Below are 21,398 nucleotides of genomic sequence, written 5' to 3'. Positions count from 1 at the left end.
CCCACCCACCCACCCCTTCAACCACCGTCTGCCCCACCTGTGACAGAGACTGTAGGTCCCGCATTGGACTCATCAGTCACCCGAGAACTCATTTTTAATGTGGAAGCAAGTCATCCTCGGTTCCGAGGGACTGCCTAAGAGAGAGAAAGTTTACATGTTGGCAAGAGAATTAAAATACTGAGATCGTTACCTGCAGCTCTACTGATTGGTGGCCTCAAGGTGCACTGTTAGTAATTCATCGAGTTACGTCGAGTCTACAGCCCGGAAACAGGCCGTTCGGCCCAACTGCTCTATGCTACCGTTTATGCTCTACATGAGCCTCCTCCCTCCCCTCTTCATCTAACCCTATCAGCATATCCTTCTATTCCTTTCTCCATCATGTGTTTATCTAGTTTCCCCTTAAATGTATCTATGCTATTCACCTCAACTATTCCTTGTGGTAGCGAGTTCCACATTCTTACCACCCTTCAAATCTGTTGTCATCACCCCTCTCCTCAAAAAACCCACACTTGACCCCTCTGTCCTCGCAAACTACTGCCACATCTCTAACCTTTCTTTCCTCTCCAAATTCTTTGAAAGTGGTGTCTCCTCCCAAAACTCTGCTGCCAGTATCTCAACTCGCACCAAGTCTCGTTCACCCATCGCCCCGTGCTCGCTGACCTACATTGGCTCCCATTCCCGCAACACCTCAATTTCCAAATTCTTATCCTTGTTTTCAAATCACTCTGTGGCCTCGCCCCCTCCCTATCTCTGCAAACTCCTCCAGCCCTACAAGCCTTCAAGATCTCTGCGCTCCTCCAATTCTGGCCTCTTGCGTATCCCCGATTTTAATCACTCCACGCTTTCAGCTGCCTGGGCCCTAAGCTCTGGAATTCCCTCCCTAAATCTCTCCACCTCTCCCTCCTCCTTTAAGATGCTCCTTAAACCCTACCTCTTTGACCAAGCTTTGACCAGTCTATCCTGATATCCCCTTCTGTGGCTCAGTGTCAAAAGAGTTTTTATTGATATCGCTCTTGTTACGCGCCTTGGGACGTTTTGTTCCATTAAATGCACTATATAAATGTAAGTTGTTGTTGTTGTTGTTTGGGTAACAAAGTTTCTCCTGAATTCCTTATTGGATTTATTAGTGACTATCTTATATTTATGTCCTCTAGTTTTGGACTCCTCCACAAGTGGAAACATCTTCTCTATGTCTACCCTATCAAACCCTTTCATAATCTTAAAGACCTCCATCAGGTCAATTTATTAATGCTGCAGTGAAACCTTAATGCACTCCCCTGACAGCGTCAGCTGTGGCTCAGTTGGTAGAAGTTCGTGGCTTCAAGTCTCACCCCAGAGACTAGAGCACATAAATCTAGGCCGACATTCCAGTGCGGTGCTGAGGGAGCGCTGCACTGTCGAAGGTGCCGTCTTTCGGATGAGACGTTAAACCGTGGCCCCGTCTGCTCTCTCAGGTGGACGTAAAAGATCCCAGGGCACTATTTCAAAGAAGAGCGGGGGGGTTATCCCCAGTGTCCCGGCCAATATTTGTCCCTCAATCAGCATCACTAAAAGAACAGATTGCCTGGTCATTATCACATTGCTGTTTGTGGGAGCTTGCTGTGCGCAAATTGGCTGCCAAGTTTCCTACATTACAACAGTGACTACACTTCAAAAAGTACGTCTGGCTGTAAAGCGCTTTGGGATGTCCGGTGGTCGTGAAAGGCGCTATATAAATTCTTTCTTTTCAGGGTCAGGTATCAAGTGACACAGTAGTGGGTTTATTTCGAAGTACATACCAGGAAACCGGAGTTGGACTCAAGAGGTTGGGAAAATGGGCCACGCTCGCTGCGCCAACTCACTCCTAGGAGGACAGCTTTTCTATTTACCATTTTTTAATATTTAAACTAGCTACAATTTATTTATATATCTTTGCTACAATTTCTTTTATTTTACACAGTATTAGCACCATATCGTCAGTACTAGTGAACCTGAGCCAATAGGACAACCCCTTAATAATACTCTCATGCCACAGCCTAATATACTGCACAATCTACTCCTTCCTTACATGCCTGCATGCATCCTCTGCTCTTCCGACCCCAAGGTCTCTACACCCTTTGCTCCCTCCACTCCACCACTGATGGCAGCCTGTTCTGTTTTTTCATTCGTTCGTGGGATCAGGGCGTTGCTGGCAAGGCCAGCATTTATTGCCCTGTGAAGGAATAAGCCATATAACCTATTCAGAAAAATACACCATTCTACGAAAGAATTCTGGTCTTATTAAAACATGACAAACTGGGTTTGGAAATCTGGCAGCCTCAACAATCTAAAGCTGTAACAGCATACAGGCTATAGAGATAAGATAAGTTGTTGACACTGAATCAATAACCTTATTGAAACAGAAGGTTAAAGGCTCCTGACAGTCTGAACCTTTGGGAGCAGACAATGGTACACCCTGTACAAGGTGTTCTCATTTGCAGTTCGTAAAGAGACACAAACAGAAGGCCTTAGTAAAAATGACATCAAATGAAATGCACCTGCTGTTACACCATTTTTTATGGTAAGCTTCGAACACCTAGAGGAGAGACACGAGTCTGTATTGCTTCCAGCTGAAGTGACTGAAAGAATTGCAGAAGTCAGCAGAAAAATGACTAGAGATAATTAACTTACATCAGCAGAAAACCTTAAAGGGAATACCACTGGAAAAAGGTATAAATATTGAGCTCTCAAATGGGATAATAGATTCGCTGTAAAGGGGCAAAGTGATTCTCAGCTTCAGAGGCAGGCTCTGTAAGTCTACAACTCTTTGTATCTCAGGGATCAAGGTACTGTATTTGATTTTGGTGGATATCCTGAATAAACTTTAAGAACTGTAAAACTGTAGCAAAGTTAAGATTTGAGAGTAAGGATCTCTGATAATAGAATTGTAAAGATTTCTCTTTTTGGAACTGTTAATGTTGCGATTGACTCACCAACTGTAAATTACATGTCGGTTCTTTAATAAATCTATATATTTTTAGAATTGTCTCACATAATACTTCTGTATCAAACTCACAAACTCAATCTCTGTACGCTCTTTGGTGAGGAGTTGCAGAATTCTGGGGGAGTTTTCCGGACCCTAATAATATCCGGAACGTTACAGTCTAGCTAAACTTATTAAAAGTGCTATCTGGAGGACGGTAACATTTTCAGGTTGTTCCTTTCCTTTAGGGAGAGATGGTCCAGGCCTTTAGACCCAATTAAGCGTCTTTAGGATTCGGCTACCTCAAACTTTCGTTGAAAGTGAACGTCTGAGGAATATGCCTGATCTGGGGTAGCCCTAAAAGGGCTAGGACTGGTAATTATCCCTTCAGTCCATCCCTAATTGACCTTGAGAAGGTAGTGGTGAGCCACCTTCTTGAACCGCTGCTGTCCGTGTGGTGAACGTAGTCCCACAGTGCTGTTAGGAGGGAGTTCCAGGATTTTGACCCAGCGATGAAGAAGGATCGGCAATATACTCCCAAGTCAGGATGGTGTGTGACTTGGAGGGGAACTTGGAGGTGGTGGTGTTCCCATGCGTCTGCTGCCCATGTCCTTCTAGGTGGTAGAGGTCACGGGTTTGGGAGGTGCTGCCAAAGAAGTCTTGGCAAGTTGCTGCAGTGCATCTTATAGATGGTACACACTGCAGCCATGGTACGCCGGTGGTGGAGGGAGTGAACGTTTAAGGCGGTGGATGGGGTGCGAATCAAGCGGGCTGCTTTGTCCTGGATGATGTCAAGCTTCTTGAGTATTGTTGGTGCTGCACTTATCCAGGCAAGTGGAGAGTATTCCATCACACTCCTGACTTGTGACTTGTAGATGGTGGAAAGGCTTTGGGGAGTTAGGAGGTGAGACACTCGCCGCAGAATACCCAGCCTCTGACCTGCTCTTGTTGCCACAGTATTTATGTGGCTGGTCCAGTTAAGTTTCTGGTCAATGGTAACCCCCAGGATGTTGATGGTGGGGGATTCGGCGATGGTAATGCTGTTGAATGTTAAAGGGTGGTGATTCAGTCTCTATACTCCTGCCTCTGGAACTCTCCCCCCAATTCTCTCGGCCTTGTCACCTCTTTCTCTGCTGTCACAAGCCTCCTCGAACCCTTCCTTTTCAAATGTGCTTTTGGTTTCCCATAGTAATCTCTCCATTTTACACCCCTTTTGCCATGCTTGGTGTCCACTGTTTTCCATCTCCTCTTATTGTAAAATGATATGCTCTTACCTGCGAGGCACGTTACAGAAATGCAAGCTGTTGATTGTTGGTTGGCATTCACGACCCCTGTGAATGCCAACCCAGCTGAACCCAGTCGAGTTGCTGCAGACATGAACTCCAGCTGCCTGAGAGGGTCAGCATGTGCTAGTCATTTTATGAGGTACTTCCACTGCCATGTGCAAGCCGTGGCTCAGCGGGTAGCGCTCTCGCCTCTGAGTCATGAAGGTTGTGGGTTCAAGTCCCACTCCAGTGACTGGAGCATAAAAATCTAGGCTGACGCTCCAGTGCAGTGTTGAGGGAGTGCTGCACTGTTGGAGGTGCCGTCTTTCAGATGAGACGTTAAGTGGATGTCTGCCCTCTCGGGTGGACGTGAAAGATCCCGTGGCACTATTTAGAAGAGGAGCAGGTGAGTTCTCCCCGGTGTCCTGGCTGATATTTATCCCTCAATCAACGTCACTAGAACAGATAATCTGGTCATTATCACATTGCTGTCTGTGGGAGCTTGCTGTGCATAAATTAGCTGCTACAGTTCAACAGTATTTAATTGAGTGTAAAATGTTTTGGGATGTTCTGAGAACATGAAAGGCGCTTTATAAATGCAAATTCTTTCTTTTAATGCTCGGAATACTTTTCGCAGCCAGATACTTCTCTGCATTAATGGTGACTGCAGCTCTGTGACACCTTAACAAAAAGTCAGCAGCTTGCACATTACTGTATTCCCCGCTAATAGCAAAGTCAACAGTTGATGTGTTTGAACTCTAGCTGAAGTAATCACTGAACAAACATGTTGTGTTTCGCAGCATCCATTTAAGGCACTTCCTTTTCTAGTCAATGGAAAATGACTTCCTCCAGCCTTTTAACTGCCGACTGCTTATCTATACCATCTGACTCCAAATGAGTGGCCACTTGGGTGAGGCGCTGGAGGGGTCACTGTGGCCTGCCAAACTTCTTCTTCTTCTTCTTAGGCAGTCTCTCGGAATCGAGGATGACTTGCTTCCACATTAAAAATGAGTTCGCAGGTGACTGATGAGTCCAATGCGGGACCTACAGTCTCTGTCACAGGTGGGGCAGACGGTGGTTGAAGGGGCGGGTGGGTGGGGTGCTTGGGTTGACGTGCGCTCCTTGCGCTGCCTGCGCTTGGCTTCCGCTTGCTCCCGGCGAAGAGACTCGAGGTGTTCGGCGCCTTCCCGGATGCTTCTCAAACATGCTTGAATTGTTCGAGCAGATGAGGTGGGGCAAGGAGAGGAAACCACGGGAAGAACTGGAGTAAGAAAACGACATTTAACAGAAAAGGGGCAGAGAAGAGTCGTCTTTGGGTACAACCATACTGCATTCACAAACTCTTCAGATCTGCTCAAATGCACTTCTCCCTCTTTATTTTTACGTGGAACTGTTCTCACTGAGAGCTGTGCAGCAGACGGGTTAAATAAGGTGAAACCACGGTGCGGCAGGGAACAGAGAGCAAGCGAAATAACGACAGAAAACACTGGAAAAACTCAGCAGGCCAGGCAACATCCGTGGAGAGAGAAACAGAGTTAACGTTTCAGGTCGAAACCCTTCTTCAGAACTGAGAAAAAAGCAGGAAATGAAACAGATTAAAAGGCCAGTTTGGGGGCGGGGAAATGGGGGAGGGGATGAAAGAACAAAAGGGAAGGTCTGAGAGGTGAAGAGACATTATGAGATATTCAAGGCGAGACGAGATGGTAATAGGACAAGTAAAGAGACAAAAGACGGCTCTAGATGAAGTGTGAAATGCGCTGACAGAATGAGAGACAGCTGCCATGTGGGAGAAAAAAAGGAAAAGGCACAAACCAAAAGTGTGGATAAAAAATATAGAGAGCAAGCGAGATTGGCATAGAGGGAGCTGCCTTGCCTGCTGTGTCTAAATACGGGAGTTGCAAGAGTGGCCAGTTACTCTACCTGTCTCAGAATTGGCCCAGGTGCCAGGCTATGGGCTGGTGTGGATTCCGGCCAATTTGGAGGCTGGGAGTACAATAGATTTACTGTGCAAGTTGTACATCAGATTCATCCAAAGTTGTATACAAATCCAACACACTCTGTACAATGAGCACTCCTTGAAAGGGTTTCACCATGCTGTACCGAACAGCTGAGGCAAAAATCACATCACAATTACATTCTAATGATTCAATTAATATTATCTGGCAGTTTTGAAACGGTGCTTCACCTGCCAATTAAAATAATGGCTTAACTTGAGGCTTTCGGTGAACTAAAAGTCACAGTGCACAATGGCCAATACGCTACAGCAATAACAGTAACGTGCTTTAACACGGTAAAGACGTCCCAAGGTGCTTCACAGGAGTGTAATTGGACCAAAATTTGACACCGAGCCACATAAGGAGATATTAGGACAGGTGACCAAAAGCTTGGTCAAAGAGGTAGGTTTTAAGGAGCATCTTAAAAGGAGGTGAGAGGGAGGTAGAGAGGCGTATGTGCTCACACAGACAAATCTGCTGATCAATTTGTTTTGAGTCTATCCGGATGGAAAAATGTTAATTAAAAAGTTCCATTGATTTTTCTTTCCTCTTGCCGAATATAATCTCAGTAAAAATTGAACAGCCACCACGTTCATGCAAAACAAATTGTTAATAATTTATCCACTGGCCATTAGTGTAATGTCATTTCGCTCTAATTTAAAAAAAAAATTTTTAAACTGTTTATATTACCATAAAGCAAGATACAGTAACAATCCTAACCAAGACTGTATTGCTGATTTGAAAAGGTAGGTAAAAATACATCCGAGCACCCTATTCTTTCTGAGATCTAATGTGATGGGACTGACTGCTATTGTTTTACAGCACACTGGGCTGGGCTGTATTTGTCATTCTGTAGTGTTGTGGATGGAGCGTCTAATCTAATGTAATCAGCTCCATTACCTGCAGCTTCCCCCAGGGAACACATTGCCCTTTATAGAGCCTGGCATTCATTTCTGATATTTCCAACTACGTGTAAGAATCTGTTAAAATATTAACTAGAAAAGATTTTTTTTTTAAAGGCTATAATTTCAGCCATGTATCCAACACTCAACTATATCTCTCACTGCCGTTAATTTATATTTTGTAAAATCTACTGCCTTTTAAAAAAAAAAATTCCCTGTCCACATATAATTCAGCAGCTGGAGAAGAGGAGAGTGATGACCTGCAACTCCTGAGGTAGCCGAAGGTTGAGCTCTGGAAGACTGGCTACTTTCATCGTGGTGCCCTGGGAGCTCACCAAATGATAGCCTACAGGCATGAGCCATGTCCTACCACTCACTGCTTTTATTTTTAATCGCTTCCATGTATTCATTGACCCAATTGTCGAAGTGTGATATCGCAGGGTATTTGGAAGACAAGCAGATGAACTCTATAGAGACGCCCACAAAGAGAGGGCTCCCGTGAGGTGCTTTCCTTACACATGAAGAAGATGCTAGCCGTTAAAGAAAGAAAGAACTTGAATTTATACAGAGACTTTCACGACCTCAGGCCGTCCCAAAGTGCTTTACAGTCAAGAAGTACTTTTTGAAGTGGAGTCACTGTTGTAATGTGGGAAACGCAGCGGCCAATTTGCGCACAGCAAGCTCCCGCTAACAGTAATGTGAAAATGACCAGATAATCTGATCATCATTCTTCAGTGCTACAATAAACAGGGATGTAACGACAACAGTAACTTGCATTTATATAGCGCCTTTAACGTAGTAAAACGTCCCAAGGCGCTTAGGTTGACATAGGAACATAGGCCTGTAAATTTCGTGGGGTTCTTCCGATCTTCCACAGTAACTTTGGTGGGAGAGTGTTTCCAGCTGTTTCTCGGCGTGGGCAGGCAGGGTTCACTGAAATGACGACGAGAGATCGGGAGGACCCCCAGGGGTATTTCAAGGCCATAGGAGATCTCAAGGAAAAAGACCTTCACCCAAAATCAGCTGCGAGGGCCAATACCAGGAGGGAAAGCCTACCATCGCGATCCCATCCCTGCTGGGACCACCTAGGTGTGCCAAGCATCCAGGATTAGCCAGAAGTCTCCCAGAATTAAAGATTATTCTTCTGGGCACTGCTGTGACCCGGTGGTTGTGAAAGGCGCTATATAAATGCAAGTCTTTCTTTCTTTCATAGCTGTGAATAATGCAGGGGGGGCTCAGATTATAAACTGTGACAGTGAGGTTTGAGTGGTTGAGATGGACATATGAATCCCAAGCACACGTTGCAGTCTTAATCACGCTCCCAAACATTATCTTCTCTTAAGGTATACAGTTATTTGTTTTTAACCTTGTTAGTGTTTTCTGATCAGAGATCATTCCCTATATTACCACCAGCACTGTGGGCACTAAAGAACAGAAAAGAACTTGTACTTATATAGCGTCTTTCAGGATGTCCCAAACGCTTCACAGCCGATGAAAGGCTTTGAAGTATAGTCGCTATTGTCATGTAGTAAACATGGCAACCAAGTTGGCCACAGCAAGACCCCACAAATGGCAATGAGATAAGTGACCAGGTAATCTGTTTTTAATGGTGTTGGTTGAGGGATAAATGTTGGCCAGTGTTGTGTATGTACCTTTAAGAGAGAACTGATTTTATACTGTAGTACCGGCAGTGACCACACCTGTATATAAAGCCATAGCAGGCTTCTGTACTTTCAGTTTAAGCTTACCCTCTGTTCAGTAAATACCTGTTATTATTGTTCTCCTGCAGTCCGTGTATTATTGATACGCGGACACTACACTGGCGACGAGCAGGTTCGAACTCACCTGCAGTACTGCATTACCTCACGAGGATCTTTCCCTGAAAAGAAGCTTCTTGGAGGTCGAAGTCAGAGCAACAGGCGTCGACCGCGGGCAACCGCCCAGTGATCCATCGGAGTTCGGAGAATTGCAGCGGAGGCTGTGGAGAGCTGGGCTTGGCTCCCCAGTCAAGGTGTTCCAGCAAATCGTGCTGGTAGCAGGTAGTGCGCTGACCCTTACGGACTGCGGCGGGCTCGAGCTCGATCGAGCGGCTCTGCAAAGGGGCTGTGCAGCGTTGTCGGGAGGAAAAGAGAGAGAGAGAGGGTGGAGCGCACAGGGCACGGTCGGTGCTCAAGAACCGGGCAGCGTAGAGAAAATAAAACGAGGGGAAGGAAAAGTGAGACGCGCCGAAGCCGCGGGTCACCGCCATTACCCTGTAGAACGCTAGGAGCAGCGTGGCAGCAAGGGGAGGAAGGAAAAGCACGGGAGGCGCCATTTTAATTCATTGGGGAAGAAGAAAAAGCGCAGGAGGCGCCATTTTAAACCACCCAAGATGCCAAAGAGTGGCAGTATCACTGCTTTCGACAACGAGGTAGAAGACTGGACCACGTATGTGGAAAGAATTGAAGTGTACTGCAAGGCAAATGAGGTGGCCGATGGAAAGAAGGCGTCGGTATTATTAAATTTGATGGGCGCGAGAACGTACGGCCTATTGCAGAATTTAATTACCCCAGCTAAACCAATGGAGAAAAGTTTTGAAGAGATTGTTAATATCTTACAGGAACACCTAAACCCTACACCGCTGCTGATAGCAGAAAGATTCAAGTTCCATAAAAGAAACCAGCACAAAGATGAGAGCAATGCTGACTATCTTACGGAACTACGCAAGTTATCAAAGCACTGCCAGTTCGGAGCAGGACTGGCAGACACCTTAAGAGATAAGTTTGTCTGCGGGCTCCAGAGTGAAGGAACCCAGAAACGACTACTTTCGGAAAAGGACCTGACGCTAGAACAGGCTTTCAGCGTGGCAGTATCCTACGAAGCAGCAGCACGGGGAGCTGTGGAAATACAACAGAAACCACAAGAATACAGCGCTAACGAAATGGCATATGGAGCAGAAAAGTGCTATCGCTGCGGCAGAACAACCCATGATCAGGAGGACTGCTGGTTTAAGGACAAAGTATGCAGGCAATGTGGGAAAATGGGACACATAGCAAGAGTCTGCAGGTCGGGAAAGAAAACCAACACTAAAGGAACTACTAAGGAAAAGTACAAGAAAGTAAAAAAAATGACAGACAGTAGTTCAGAATATCAGGAGAGTGATAATGACTCCGGGAGCAGGAGACTAAGTTGTCTAAAGTTACACAACGTGATCGCAAAGGAGGATCACCGAACCATTTGGGTCACCCTCATGATAGCAGGGTCCCAAGTAAAGATGGAATTGGACACAGGATCAGCCCTAACTGTCATGAATCGACGAGACTATGAGCGGCTATTCTCACACATACCCTTGAAGGACACGTCCATTGTATTGAAGACATACACGGGGCAAAAAGTCTACCCCAGAGGAAAAATAAGGGTGCCAGTTAAATACAACGGCAAGGAAACACAGAAGCTGTATCTATATATACTACAAGATGGAGGACCACCATTACTGGGACGTGAATGGATCCGAAAAATACAATTGGATTGGCATTCCATTCAGGCGCTAACTGTGACTGACAAAAAGGATGACGACGTCACACCTGGACGACTGTCAAAAATTCTAACTGACACGAAAGAGGTGTTCCAACAAGGACTTGGGACTCTAAAAGGAGTAACGGCAATGATAAAAATCGAAGATAACGCAAACCCAAAATTTTTTAAGCCCAGACCGGTACTGTACGCAATCCGCCCAGCTGTTGAAGCAGAGCTGGAGAGTCTGGAGCGTTCGGGTGTGCTGTCCAAGGTGGACTGGAGCGAGTGGGCCACACCCATCGTTCCTGTAATGAAGAAATCATTGAGCAGCACGCCTGGGGAGCCGAAGAAGGTTCGCATCTGTGGGGACTTCAAGGTAACTGTGAACCCAGTCCTGCACACAGTACAATATCCACTTCCACGGATAGAAGATATTTTCGCCTCACTATCTGGAGGGAAACGCTTTACGAAGATTGATCTGGCCCAAGCGTATCTACAAATGGAGGTGGAAGAAGCATCTAGGAAATACCTCATGATAAACACTCACAAAGGTCTTTACCAGTACAACCGACTGGTATTCGGGGTAGCATCAGTCCCGGCTATTTGGCAGAGGGCAATGGAACAAGTCCTGCAAGGGATCCCGGGGACCCAGTGTTATTTGGACGACATCCTGGTTACGGGCGAAAATGACAGTGAACACCTTGCCAACCTGGAGCAGGTGCTCACTAGATTACAAGAATATGGGCTACGAGCCAACCGCCCCAAATGCGAGTTCTTCAGGAGACAAATCTCGTATTGTGGCCACATGATTGATGAGGAAGGGTTGCATAAGTCCCCAGACAAGATTGAGGCAGTAGTCAAGGCTCCAGCACTGGAATGAGTGACCATAACATGGTTGAATTCCATATTCAATTAGAGGGTGAGAAGGTTGGATCTCAAACAAGCGTGCTAAGCTTGAATAAAGGAGACTATGAAGGTATGAGAGCGGAATTGAGTAGAGTGGATTGGGAAAATAGATTAAAGGGTAAGACGATACATGATCAGTGGTGTACATTTAAGGAGTTATTTTACAACTTCCAAAAAAAATATATTCCACTGAGAAGAAAAGGGTGTAAAAGAAAAGACAGCCATCCGTGGCTAAGTAAAGAAATTAAGGCTAGTATTCGACTAAAAACAAGGGCATATAAGGTAGCCAAATCTAGTGGGAGGATAGGGGATTGGGAAAACTTTAAACGACAGCAAAAAATAACAAAAAGATTGATTAAGAAAGGGAAGATAGATTATGAAAGTAAATTAGCAAAAAATATAAAAACAGATAGTAAGAGTTTTTATAGTTATATAAAAAGAAAAAGGGTGGCTAAAGTAAATGTTGGTCCCTTAGAGGATGAGACCGGGAAATTAATGGTGGGAAATATGGAGATGGCAAAAACACTGAATGAATATTTTACATCAGTCTTTACAGTAGAAGACACTAAGAATATCCCAACACTGGACAAACAGGGGGCTAAAGGGGGGGGAGGAGCTAAACACGATCAAAATCACTAAGGAAGTGGTACTCAGTAAAATAATGGGACTCAAGGCGGATAAATCACCTGGACCTGATGGCTTACATCCTAGGGTCTTGAGGGAAGTGGCGGTAGGGATTGTGGATGCATTGGTAATAATTTTCCAAAACTCCCTGGACTCGGCAAAGGTCCCGGCAGACTGGAAAACTGCTAATGTAACACCCTTATTTAAAAAGGGCAGTAGACAGAAGGCTGGAAACTATAGACTGGTTAGCCTAACATCTGTGGTAGGTAAAATTTTGGAGTCCATTATTAAGGAGACAGTAACAGGACATTTGGATAATCATAATTTAATAGGACAAAGTCAGCATGGTTTTATGAAGGGGAAGTCATGTTTGACAAATTTGCTGGAGTTCTTTGAGGAAGTAATGTATAGGGTGGATAAAGGGGAACCAGTGGACGTAGTGTATTTAGACTTCCAAAAGGCATTTGACAAGGTGCCACACAAAAGATTATTGCTTAAGATAAAAAATCACAGGATTGGGGGTAATATTCTGGCATGGATAGAGGATTGGCTATCTAACAGAAGGCAGAAAGTTGGGATAAATGGTTCATTCTCAGACTGGCAATCAGTAATTAGTGGTGTTCCGCAGGGGTCAGTGCTGGGTCCCCAACTCTTTACAATCTATATTAACGATTTGGAGGAGGGGACCGAGTGTAACATATCAAAGTTTGCAGATGATACTAAGATGGGAGGGAAAGTAGTGAGTGAGGAGGACATAAAAAACCTGCAAGGGGACATAGACAGGCTAAGTAAGTGGGCAGAGATTTGGCAGATGGAATACAATACTGGAAAGTGTGAGGTTATGCACCTTGGCAGGTAAAATCGTAGAGCAAGTTATTATCTTAATGGCAAGAAACTGGAAAGTACTGAAGTACAAAGAGATCTGGGGGTCCTGGTGCACGAAACTCAACAGGTTAGTATGCAGGTGCAGCAAGTGATTAAGAAGGCCAATGGAATGTTGGCTTTCATTGCTAGGGGGATAGAATATAAAAATAGGGAGGTATTGCTTCAGTTGTACAAGGTATTGGTGAGACCGCACCTGGAATACTGCATACAGTTTTGGTGTCCATACTTAAGAAAGGACATACTTGCTCTCGAGTCAGTACAAAGAAGGTTCACTCGATTAATCCCGGGGATGAGGGGATGGACATATGAGGAGAATATGAGTAGATTGGGACACTACTCATTGGAGTTCAGAAGAATGAGAGGCGATCTTATTGAAACATATAAGATTGTGAAGGGGTTGGATCGGGTGGATGCGGGGAAGATGTTCCCGATGATGGGTGAAACTAGAACTAGGGGGCATAGTCTTAGAATAAGGGGCTGCTCTTTCAAAACTGAGATGAGGAGGAACTACTTCACTCAGAGGGTGGTAGGTCCATGGAATATGCTGCCCCAAAAAGCTGTAGAAGCTACATCATTACATAAATTTAAAACAGAAATAGACAGTTTCCTAGAAGTAAAGGGAATTAAAGGTTATGGGGAGCGGGCAGGAATTTGGACATGAGTCTAGGTTCGGATCAGTCATGGCCCTGTGGGTAGCGGAGCGGGCCCAGGGGCCGTGTAGCCTGATCCTGCTCCTATTTCATGTGTCTAATTCTGTTAGATTCAGGAGATGGTTCTGTGATAGTGGATTGGCGGTTAGGATCAGATCAGCCATGATCTTATTGAATGGTGGAGCAGGCTCGAGGGGCCGATTGGCCTACTCCTGCTCCTATTTCTTATGTTCTTATGTTCTTATGTAAAATGTGTCACAACTGAGGTTGTTCCTCAGGTTGGTGAACTACTACCATAAGTTCTTGCCGAATTTATCTACAATTCTGCACCCACTGAACGCCCTGCTGCAAACTGGAGTAACATGGAAATGGAGTGATGAGTGTAAGCGTGCCTTTCAGAAATGTAAATGCCTAATCACTTCAAAAGAAGTATTGGCCCACTAAAATCCAAAACTACCGATTCGGTTGGCATGTGATGCGTCTCCCTACGGCATTGGAGCGGTGCTGTCACACAAATTCCTTGACGGTTCAGAGAGGCCAATAGCCTTTGCGTCGCACTCGTTAACCTCAGCCGAGCGTAACTACACCCAGATTGACAGGGAGGCCCTCAGCCTGGTGTGGGGGGTGAAGAAGTTCAATCACTATCTGCACAGGCAGAAATTCACCCTACTGACTGATCATCAGCCTCTGGTCTCCATTTTTAACCCAAAGAAGGGCGTTCCGGTGATGACGGCGCAACGGCTGCAAAGATGGTCACTTTTTCTAGGGGCACACCAGTACGACATAGAGTACAAGGGTACGAAACAGCATGGAAACGCTGATGGGCTGTCGCGCCTACCGTTGCCTACGATGGAGGAAGCGCCTGCAGTGGACCCTGTTGAGATATTCCATTCGACCACAGTCGAATGTCTACCTGTTACAAACTCAAGTATAGAGAAGGAAACCCGAAATGACCCGACACTCTCTCGGGTCTATGATTTGACGGTGAAGGGATGGCCAGCACATGGCGACTCACTGTTGCCAGCATTCTCGCCAAGGAGAGAACAGCTGTCAGTGTGCCGGGGGACCTTGATGTGTGGATCCCGAGTGGTAATTCCACCCAAGTTGAGAGATAGAGTGCTCAGTGAGCTTCATGAGGTTCATCTGGGAGGGGTAAAAATGAAGAGCCTAGCCAGGGCGTTTGTGTGGTGGCCGGGAATCGATAAAGAAATCGAGGATATGACTAAGAGATGCACAGGATGCCAGAAGGTCCAAAACGCTCCACCACAGGCCCCGCTACACCCATGGGAGTGGCCCTCATCTCCATGGCAACGGGTACACATTGATTTTGCTGGTCCATTTATGGACTCAATGTTTTTAATCGCCGTGGATGCCCATTCGAAATGGCCAGAGGTCATCAAAATGTCCTCCACCACCACGGAGAAAACTATTGCAGTCCTACGGACCATCTTCGCCAGGAATGGCTTGCCAGAACAGATTTGCTCTGACAATGGACCACAGTTTGTGTCCGAGGATTTCCGGAGGTTTCTGAGGAATAATGGGGTGAAACATTACACATCTGCCCCATATCATCCAGCCACAAATGGATTGGCTGAGAGGTTTGTTCAGACCTTTAAAAAGGCAATAAATGCGATGTATAACGACGACATACCACTACAACACAAGGTGGATAATTTCTTGTTTGCTTACCGGAATGCGACACATGCAGTCACCAACCAAGCTCCAGCCATAATGTTCTTCAACCGAAGGCTAAGATGTCACCTGGATTTGCTCAAACCAAACATAAGACGAGATGTTGAGGATAAGCAATTCCAGCACATCAATGAGAAGCCAACCAGGAGCTTCAAGATAGGGCAACCAGTCTTGGCCCGTGACTACCGAACAGAAAAATGGCAGCCAGGAACGATATGCACACAGCAGGGACCACTAATGTACACAGTGGACGTTGGAGAGAGCATCGTGAGCCGCCATGCTGACCAGATTCTAGAGTCACAGGAACAAGCCAAACCCATACCACGAGCGTGTGCACCTGGTAATGAACCCAAAGTACAGATTGCGTCTACCTCAGAATCAGTGGTATTGGAAGCTGACGAACCAACCAATGACAATAAGCCAGAATCGACTCCGCCGCAAGAACAGGATACTCGAGAAAGGCGCTATCCAGTCAGGATCAGGAAGCCTCCTCAAAGACTGAACTTATAAATGATTATTTCAGTTGATATATATAGTACAGAGAAAATTGTAATTGTAATTAATTATTATTTAGTTGTTAAATGAATGTTATGTACTGTTTATCTAAAAGGGGAGGAATTGTTGTGTATGTACCTTTAAGAGAGAACTGATTTTATACTGTAGTACCGGCAGTGACCACACCTGTATATAAAGCCATAGCAGGCTTCTGTAATTTCAGTTTAAGCTTACCCTCTGTTCAGTAAATGCCTGTTATTATTGTTCTCCTGCAGTCCGTGTATTATTGATACGCGGACACTACAGCCAGGATACCGGGGAGAACTCCCCAGCTCTTCTTCAAAGAGTGCCACAAGATGTTTTACATCCACTCCCTCAGTACTGCACTGAACGTGGATACTTTCCATACCTCGGGAGCCTACTGTCAACAAGGGCAGACGTCGATGACCAAGTCCAACACCGCCTTCAGTGTGCCAGTGCAGCCTTCGGTCGCCTGAGGAAGAGAGTGTTTGAAGACCAGGACCTCAAACCCGGCACCAAGTTCATGGTCTACAGAGCAGCAGTGATACCCGCCCTGCTGTATGCCTCAGAGACATGGACCATGTACAGCAGGCACCTCAAAGCACTGGAGAGGTACCACCAACGCTGCCTCCGCAAGATCCTGCAAATCCATTGCTAGGATAGGCGCACCAACGTCAGTGTTCTTACGCAGGCCAACTTTCCCAGCATCGAAGCTTTGACCACGCTCGATCAGCTCCGATGGACAGGTCACATCGTCCCCATGCCCGATACGAGACTCCCAAAACAAGCACTTTATTCAGAGCCCCAGGTGGGCAGAGGAAACGCTTCAAGGACACCCTCAAAGCCTCCTTGAAAAAGTGCAACATCCCCACTGACACCTGGGAATCCCTGGCCCAAGACCGCACAAAGTGGAGGGGAAGCATCCAGGAAGGCGCCGAACACCTCGAGTCTCTTTGCCGGGAGCAAGCAGAAGCCAAGCGCAAGCAGCGGAAGGAGCGCACGTCAACCCAAGCACCCCACCCACCCGCCCCTCCAACCACCATCTGCCCCGCCTGTGACAGAGACTGTAGGTCCCGCATTGGACTCATCAGTCACTTGAGAACTCATTTTTAGTGTGGAAGCAAGTCATCCTCGGTTCCAAGGGACTGCCTAAGAAGACTGCACTGAAGTGTCGGCCTAGATTAAGTGCCCAAATCCTGAGTGGGCCTTTGGAACCCACAACTGTCTGACTCAGAGCTCTGACCATGCCCGAGCAAAGGCTGTCACTAAGGGGTTGGTTTTTATCCCTAAGCCGGTTTCAGGCAGGCAGGGGGCAGGGTTAATGTGAAACACACTGGCTGGCCTAAGTTTCAGGCCCGGGGCCTTTTAACTCCTGGGCCTCGTCCACATGCCGCTGGACAGCTGCCTGCCCGAAACTTAGGGGAAAGCAGCAGCTGGTCGCCCATAACAGAAGAGAAAAGTTCAGGTGGCCGGAGGCCGGCACCAAGGGAAGACTTGCTGGCACGTGGGTAAGTCACGACACTCCTGCTCCTCTTGCCCCCACAAAGGAAAGGTTTAAAGTTACCTTCAATGGGCCTCTTCTACTTCCAGACCAGCCGCTGTCCTGCTTCGGTCTGGCGGGAGCGCCTTGCTGACTTCCCCAATCATGCCCCCAGTTAAAATGTAATCGTGGTCCCACTAGGACTCCTATTTGCATAAATTCATGAAGCCTCGGCCTGCCTTAGGCGGGCACCACATCCCGCAGGTTAAAATGGCACGAAAGGCTCGGGATCTGAGCATGGAAATATACCTGCCGTTTTCAACTGCTACCCTGCCTGGCTTCTACTGAGCGGGTACGGTTAAAGTCAACCCCAAAAGTCTTAATGTGCCCTTTGCATCAAGTGACCGGACGGAAGTCATGTTCTTTACACTTGGCTGCAGGGGTTTGGGGGTATCCTGCTCGGGTTGCCAACTCTGGTTGGGCATATTCCTGGAGGTATCATCACATGGCCTCCTGTCTCCAATGCCCCGCCCTCACATTCCTGCCATCGGTTGCCCGACACGCCCAAACTCGAGGTTCACCGCCTTCCCACACCAATTGGATAGCGACTAGGCTCATTACCCAATTGGATAATCCTTGACTGTTGTCAACCTTCCCCCCCCCCCGCCCCCATAGCCGATACTTTTAGAACCAATAAACAAAAGTGTTCAAAGAAAATTTAAAAAACGCACCATTTTTAATGCAGCCTGTGATTTTTCTCCCAGGTTTACTCGCGGCAGTATCCTGCAGACTCCAGGGCAATCTGGAGCGTTGACAACCCTATATCCTCCTCAAAAAAAACGCATTAACCTAGAAATAACTGAGTGATGCAATCGTACTCTTAATTCGCTCACCTCAAATTCCTCTCCACTATTTTAATGGAGACATTAACCCATTTAAAATAAATGGGTTAACACCTCTTCTATAGTAATGGAGAATGGAATTTGATCCGAGTATGCTCAGTCAGTGATCATATGATAGCATTACCCACAGTCATTTCCAGGCTAGAGTGTTCACATAGCAAACCAATAAGAGTTTTTTTTTAACTGAAAACTGATACACTCATGAATCAGTTACAATGAACCTGTCGAGTTTACAATAGGACTATCAAACATTAGCAATTTTTGGAGTTAAGCAACATTTTTTTGTGAAATAGAAGCATTATAGTGATCGTTTCCAGGAAGCATTCCGCCATCTTGGCATAGCTTTCCTTATTTCAGCTCTTTTCTTCTCCCATGCTTCCAGTAAATAAAGGCTGCTGAATGGAAACTTGTTTTTTTATGTGTCTTGTGGCACAAATCCACTTATGTCATAATTCATTTCTCTAATGTTGCATCTTTAGTGGCTTCACTTCTTCGTACTTCCTGATTAGAAGCACAAAGGACCCTTTTTAATTGTCTTCCGGAGGAGACGTTAAACCGAGGGGGCCCGTCCGCCCTCTCTCAGGTGGATGTAAAAGATCCCGCGGCACTATTTCGAAGAAGAGCAGGTGGGGGAGTTCTCCCCGGTGTCCCGGCCAATATTCATCCCTCAATCAACATCACTAAAACAGATTATCTGGTCATTATCTCATTGCGGTTTGTGGGAGCTTGCTGTGTGCAAATTGGCTGCTGCCTTTCCTACATTACAACAGTGATTACACTTCCAAAAAGTACTTAATTGGCTTTGTAACCTGAGGCCGTGAAAGGCACTCATATAAATGCAAGTTCTTTCTTTCTTTTATCAATTCTTCAAACCTTTCTAACACGGTACGGTAACTCTGATGTGTTCCAGGAGGCATTGGGCCTACCGGGGCTTGTGTTAGCCTCAGAAATAGTTGTTAAGAGTATGAATGTTTCACTGCTGCTTTTGCTGGATTCAGTGGGGCCGATTTTCAATTGCCCGCCGCCTGTTCCTCACCTGAAAATGGGCAGCTGGTAGAGGAAAATTGGGGGAGGGGACACTTGGCCGTCCCGTGGACACCCAAAGCCCACCTGGTGCAACTTAGATGGGCACATCTGTTTCGGGCGGGAGACCCTTTGTTATAAATCTCATCATCGTGAAAAAATGACTCATGAAATAACACTGGACGGCCAGCTGGTGGCGCCGTCCAAGGAGTATAAATACTCGGGCGTGGGCCCAGCTTGCCCAGGGACATTTTGTAAGACAGGAACTAGTGAAGTGGCAAGTAACATTCGCACCACACAAGTGCCAGGCAATGACCATCTCCAACAAGCGAGACTCTAACAATCTCCCCTTGACATTCAATGGCATTACCATCGCTGAATCCCCCACTATCAACATCCTGGGGGTTACCATTGATCAGAAACTGAACTGGACCAGCCATATAAATACTGTGGCTACAAGAGCAGGTCAGAGGCTGGGAATTCTGCGGCGAGTGTCTCACCTCCTGACTCCCCAAAGCCTTTCCACCATCTACAAGGCACAAGTCAGGAGTGTGATGGAATACTCTCCACTTGCCTGGATGAGTGCAGCTCCAACAACACTCAAGAAGCTCGACACCATTCAGGATAAAGCAGCCCGTTTGATTGGCACTCCATCCACCACCTTCAACATTCACTCCCTCCACCACCGGTGCAGTGTGTACCATCTACAAGATGCACTGCAGCAACTCGCCAAAGCTCCTTCAACAGCACCTTCCAAACTCGCGACCTCTACCACTTAGAAGGACAAGGGCAGCAGACGCATGGGAACATCACCACCTACAAGTTCCTCTCCAAGCCACACACCATCCTGACTTGGCCCTGTATCGCCGTTCGTTCACTGTCGCTGGGCCAAAATCCTGGAACTCCCTTCCTAACAGCATTGTGGGCGTACCTACACAATATGGACTGCAGCGGTTCAAGAAGGCAGCTCACCACCATCTTCTCAAGGGCAATTAGGGATGGGCACTAAATGCAGGCCTAGCCAGCGACGCCCACATCCCATCAATGAATTTTTTAAAAGTACAACTAGACCTCCATGTTTTGAAACAAGTTGATTAAAGCCTTGCTTTATACTCGAACCAAGTGCGTAGTGAGTTTTATTACGTCACCCTTTAAATATGCAAATCAGGTTCTTACAGCGGCGTAGGACCCCATTACAATTTTTTGACGTACAAATGGGCTGAGCGGGCGTGGCGCATTCATACTGAGGGGTTGAGCAGTCGAACGAGCGGTCGTTATAGGAACCGCTGGTGGCTGCTCCACAAAAAGGGGCCCCCAAACATCTTTTAATTAAATTTTGGCGGGGCCGTGAGGAGCTGCTAACCCGTGCTCGGACTCACACCCACCATGGGTATGGTTACTGGACCATAACCCTAGCGGTCACGAGCTCTACGTCTCACTGTGACAAAAGTTGTGAAGTTGAACGCCATAAAGTCTGGTGGTTTGTACCAGAAAAATAACCAAGAAAGTTGGTGCATTGTTGCAAAAACTCAACTGGTTTATTAATGCCCTTTAGGGAAGGGAACCTGCCCCACCTCTATATCTGATCCGACCTACATATGAATGTTAACTAGAGATGGATAATAAATACTGCCTTGCTGGTGTTACCCACATCCCAGAATTGTTTTTTTTTAAAAAAGACTAAATAGGATTAACTACCCCTCCAAATTTATGGAGTTGATGGCCTGGAATTTGTGGTGGTTCATGACGGTGAGCTACCAGCCTTCGCTGCCATTACCCCTCTGAAACAGACCGCAATTTCAGGATTTAGCGCATGCGCAGATAAACACGGAAATCCTGAAGTTGCGGTCAATCATTCACTGCTCCGTCATTGGCTGCGCTATGGGCTCCCCCATCACACCCCCATAGCCGGCAATCAGTGATAAGAACATAAGGACATAAGACGTAGGAGCAGGAGTAGGTCATTTGGCCGCTCGAGCCTGCTCCGCCATTCAATAAGATCATGGCTGATCTGATCTTGGCCTCAACTCCACTTCCCTGCCCGCTCCCCATAACCCTTGACTCCCTTACCTTTCAAAAATCTGTCTATCTCCACCTTAAATATATTCAATGACCCAGCCTCC

General features: G+C 46.4%; 1 protein-coding gene across 1 annotated transcript in view; it reads right to left on the bottom strand.

Moving 5' to 3' along the window:
- The window catches only part of LOC147125331 (mastermind-like protein 2), a 461,240-nt gene that overhangs the window by 307,169 nt on the left and 132,673 nt on the right, over positions 1-21,398 (bottom strand). The gene's annotated exons all lie outside the window — the stretch shown is intronic.

Source organism: Somniosus microcephalus, chromosome 1 (genome assembly GCF_052327205.1).
Source record: "Somniosus microcephalus isolate GS21.2 chromosome 1, FLI_Smic_1.0, whole genome shotgun sequence".
In the NCBI taxonomy this organism is placed as follows: Eukaryota; Metazoa; Chordata; class Chondrichthyes; order Squaliformes; family Somniosidae; genus Somniosus; species Somniosus microcephalus.
This window is presented reverse-complemented; position numbering and strand designations above follow the sequence as displayed.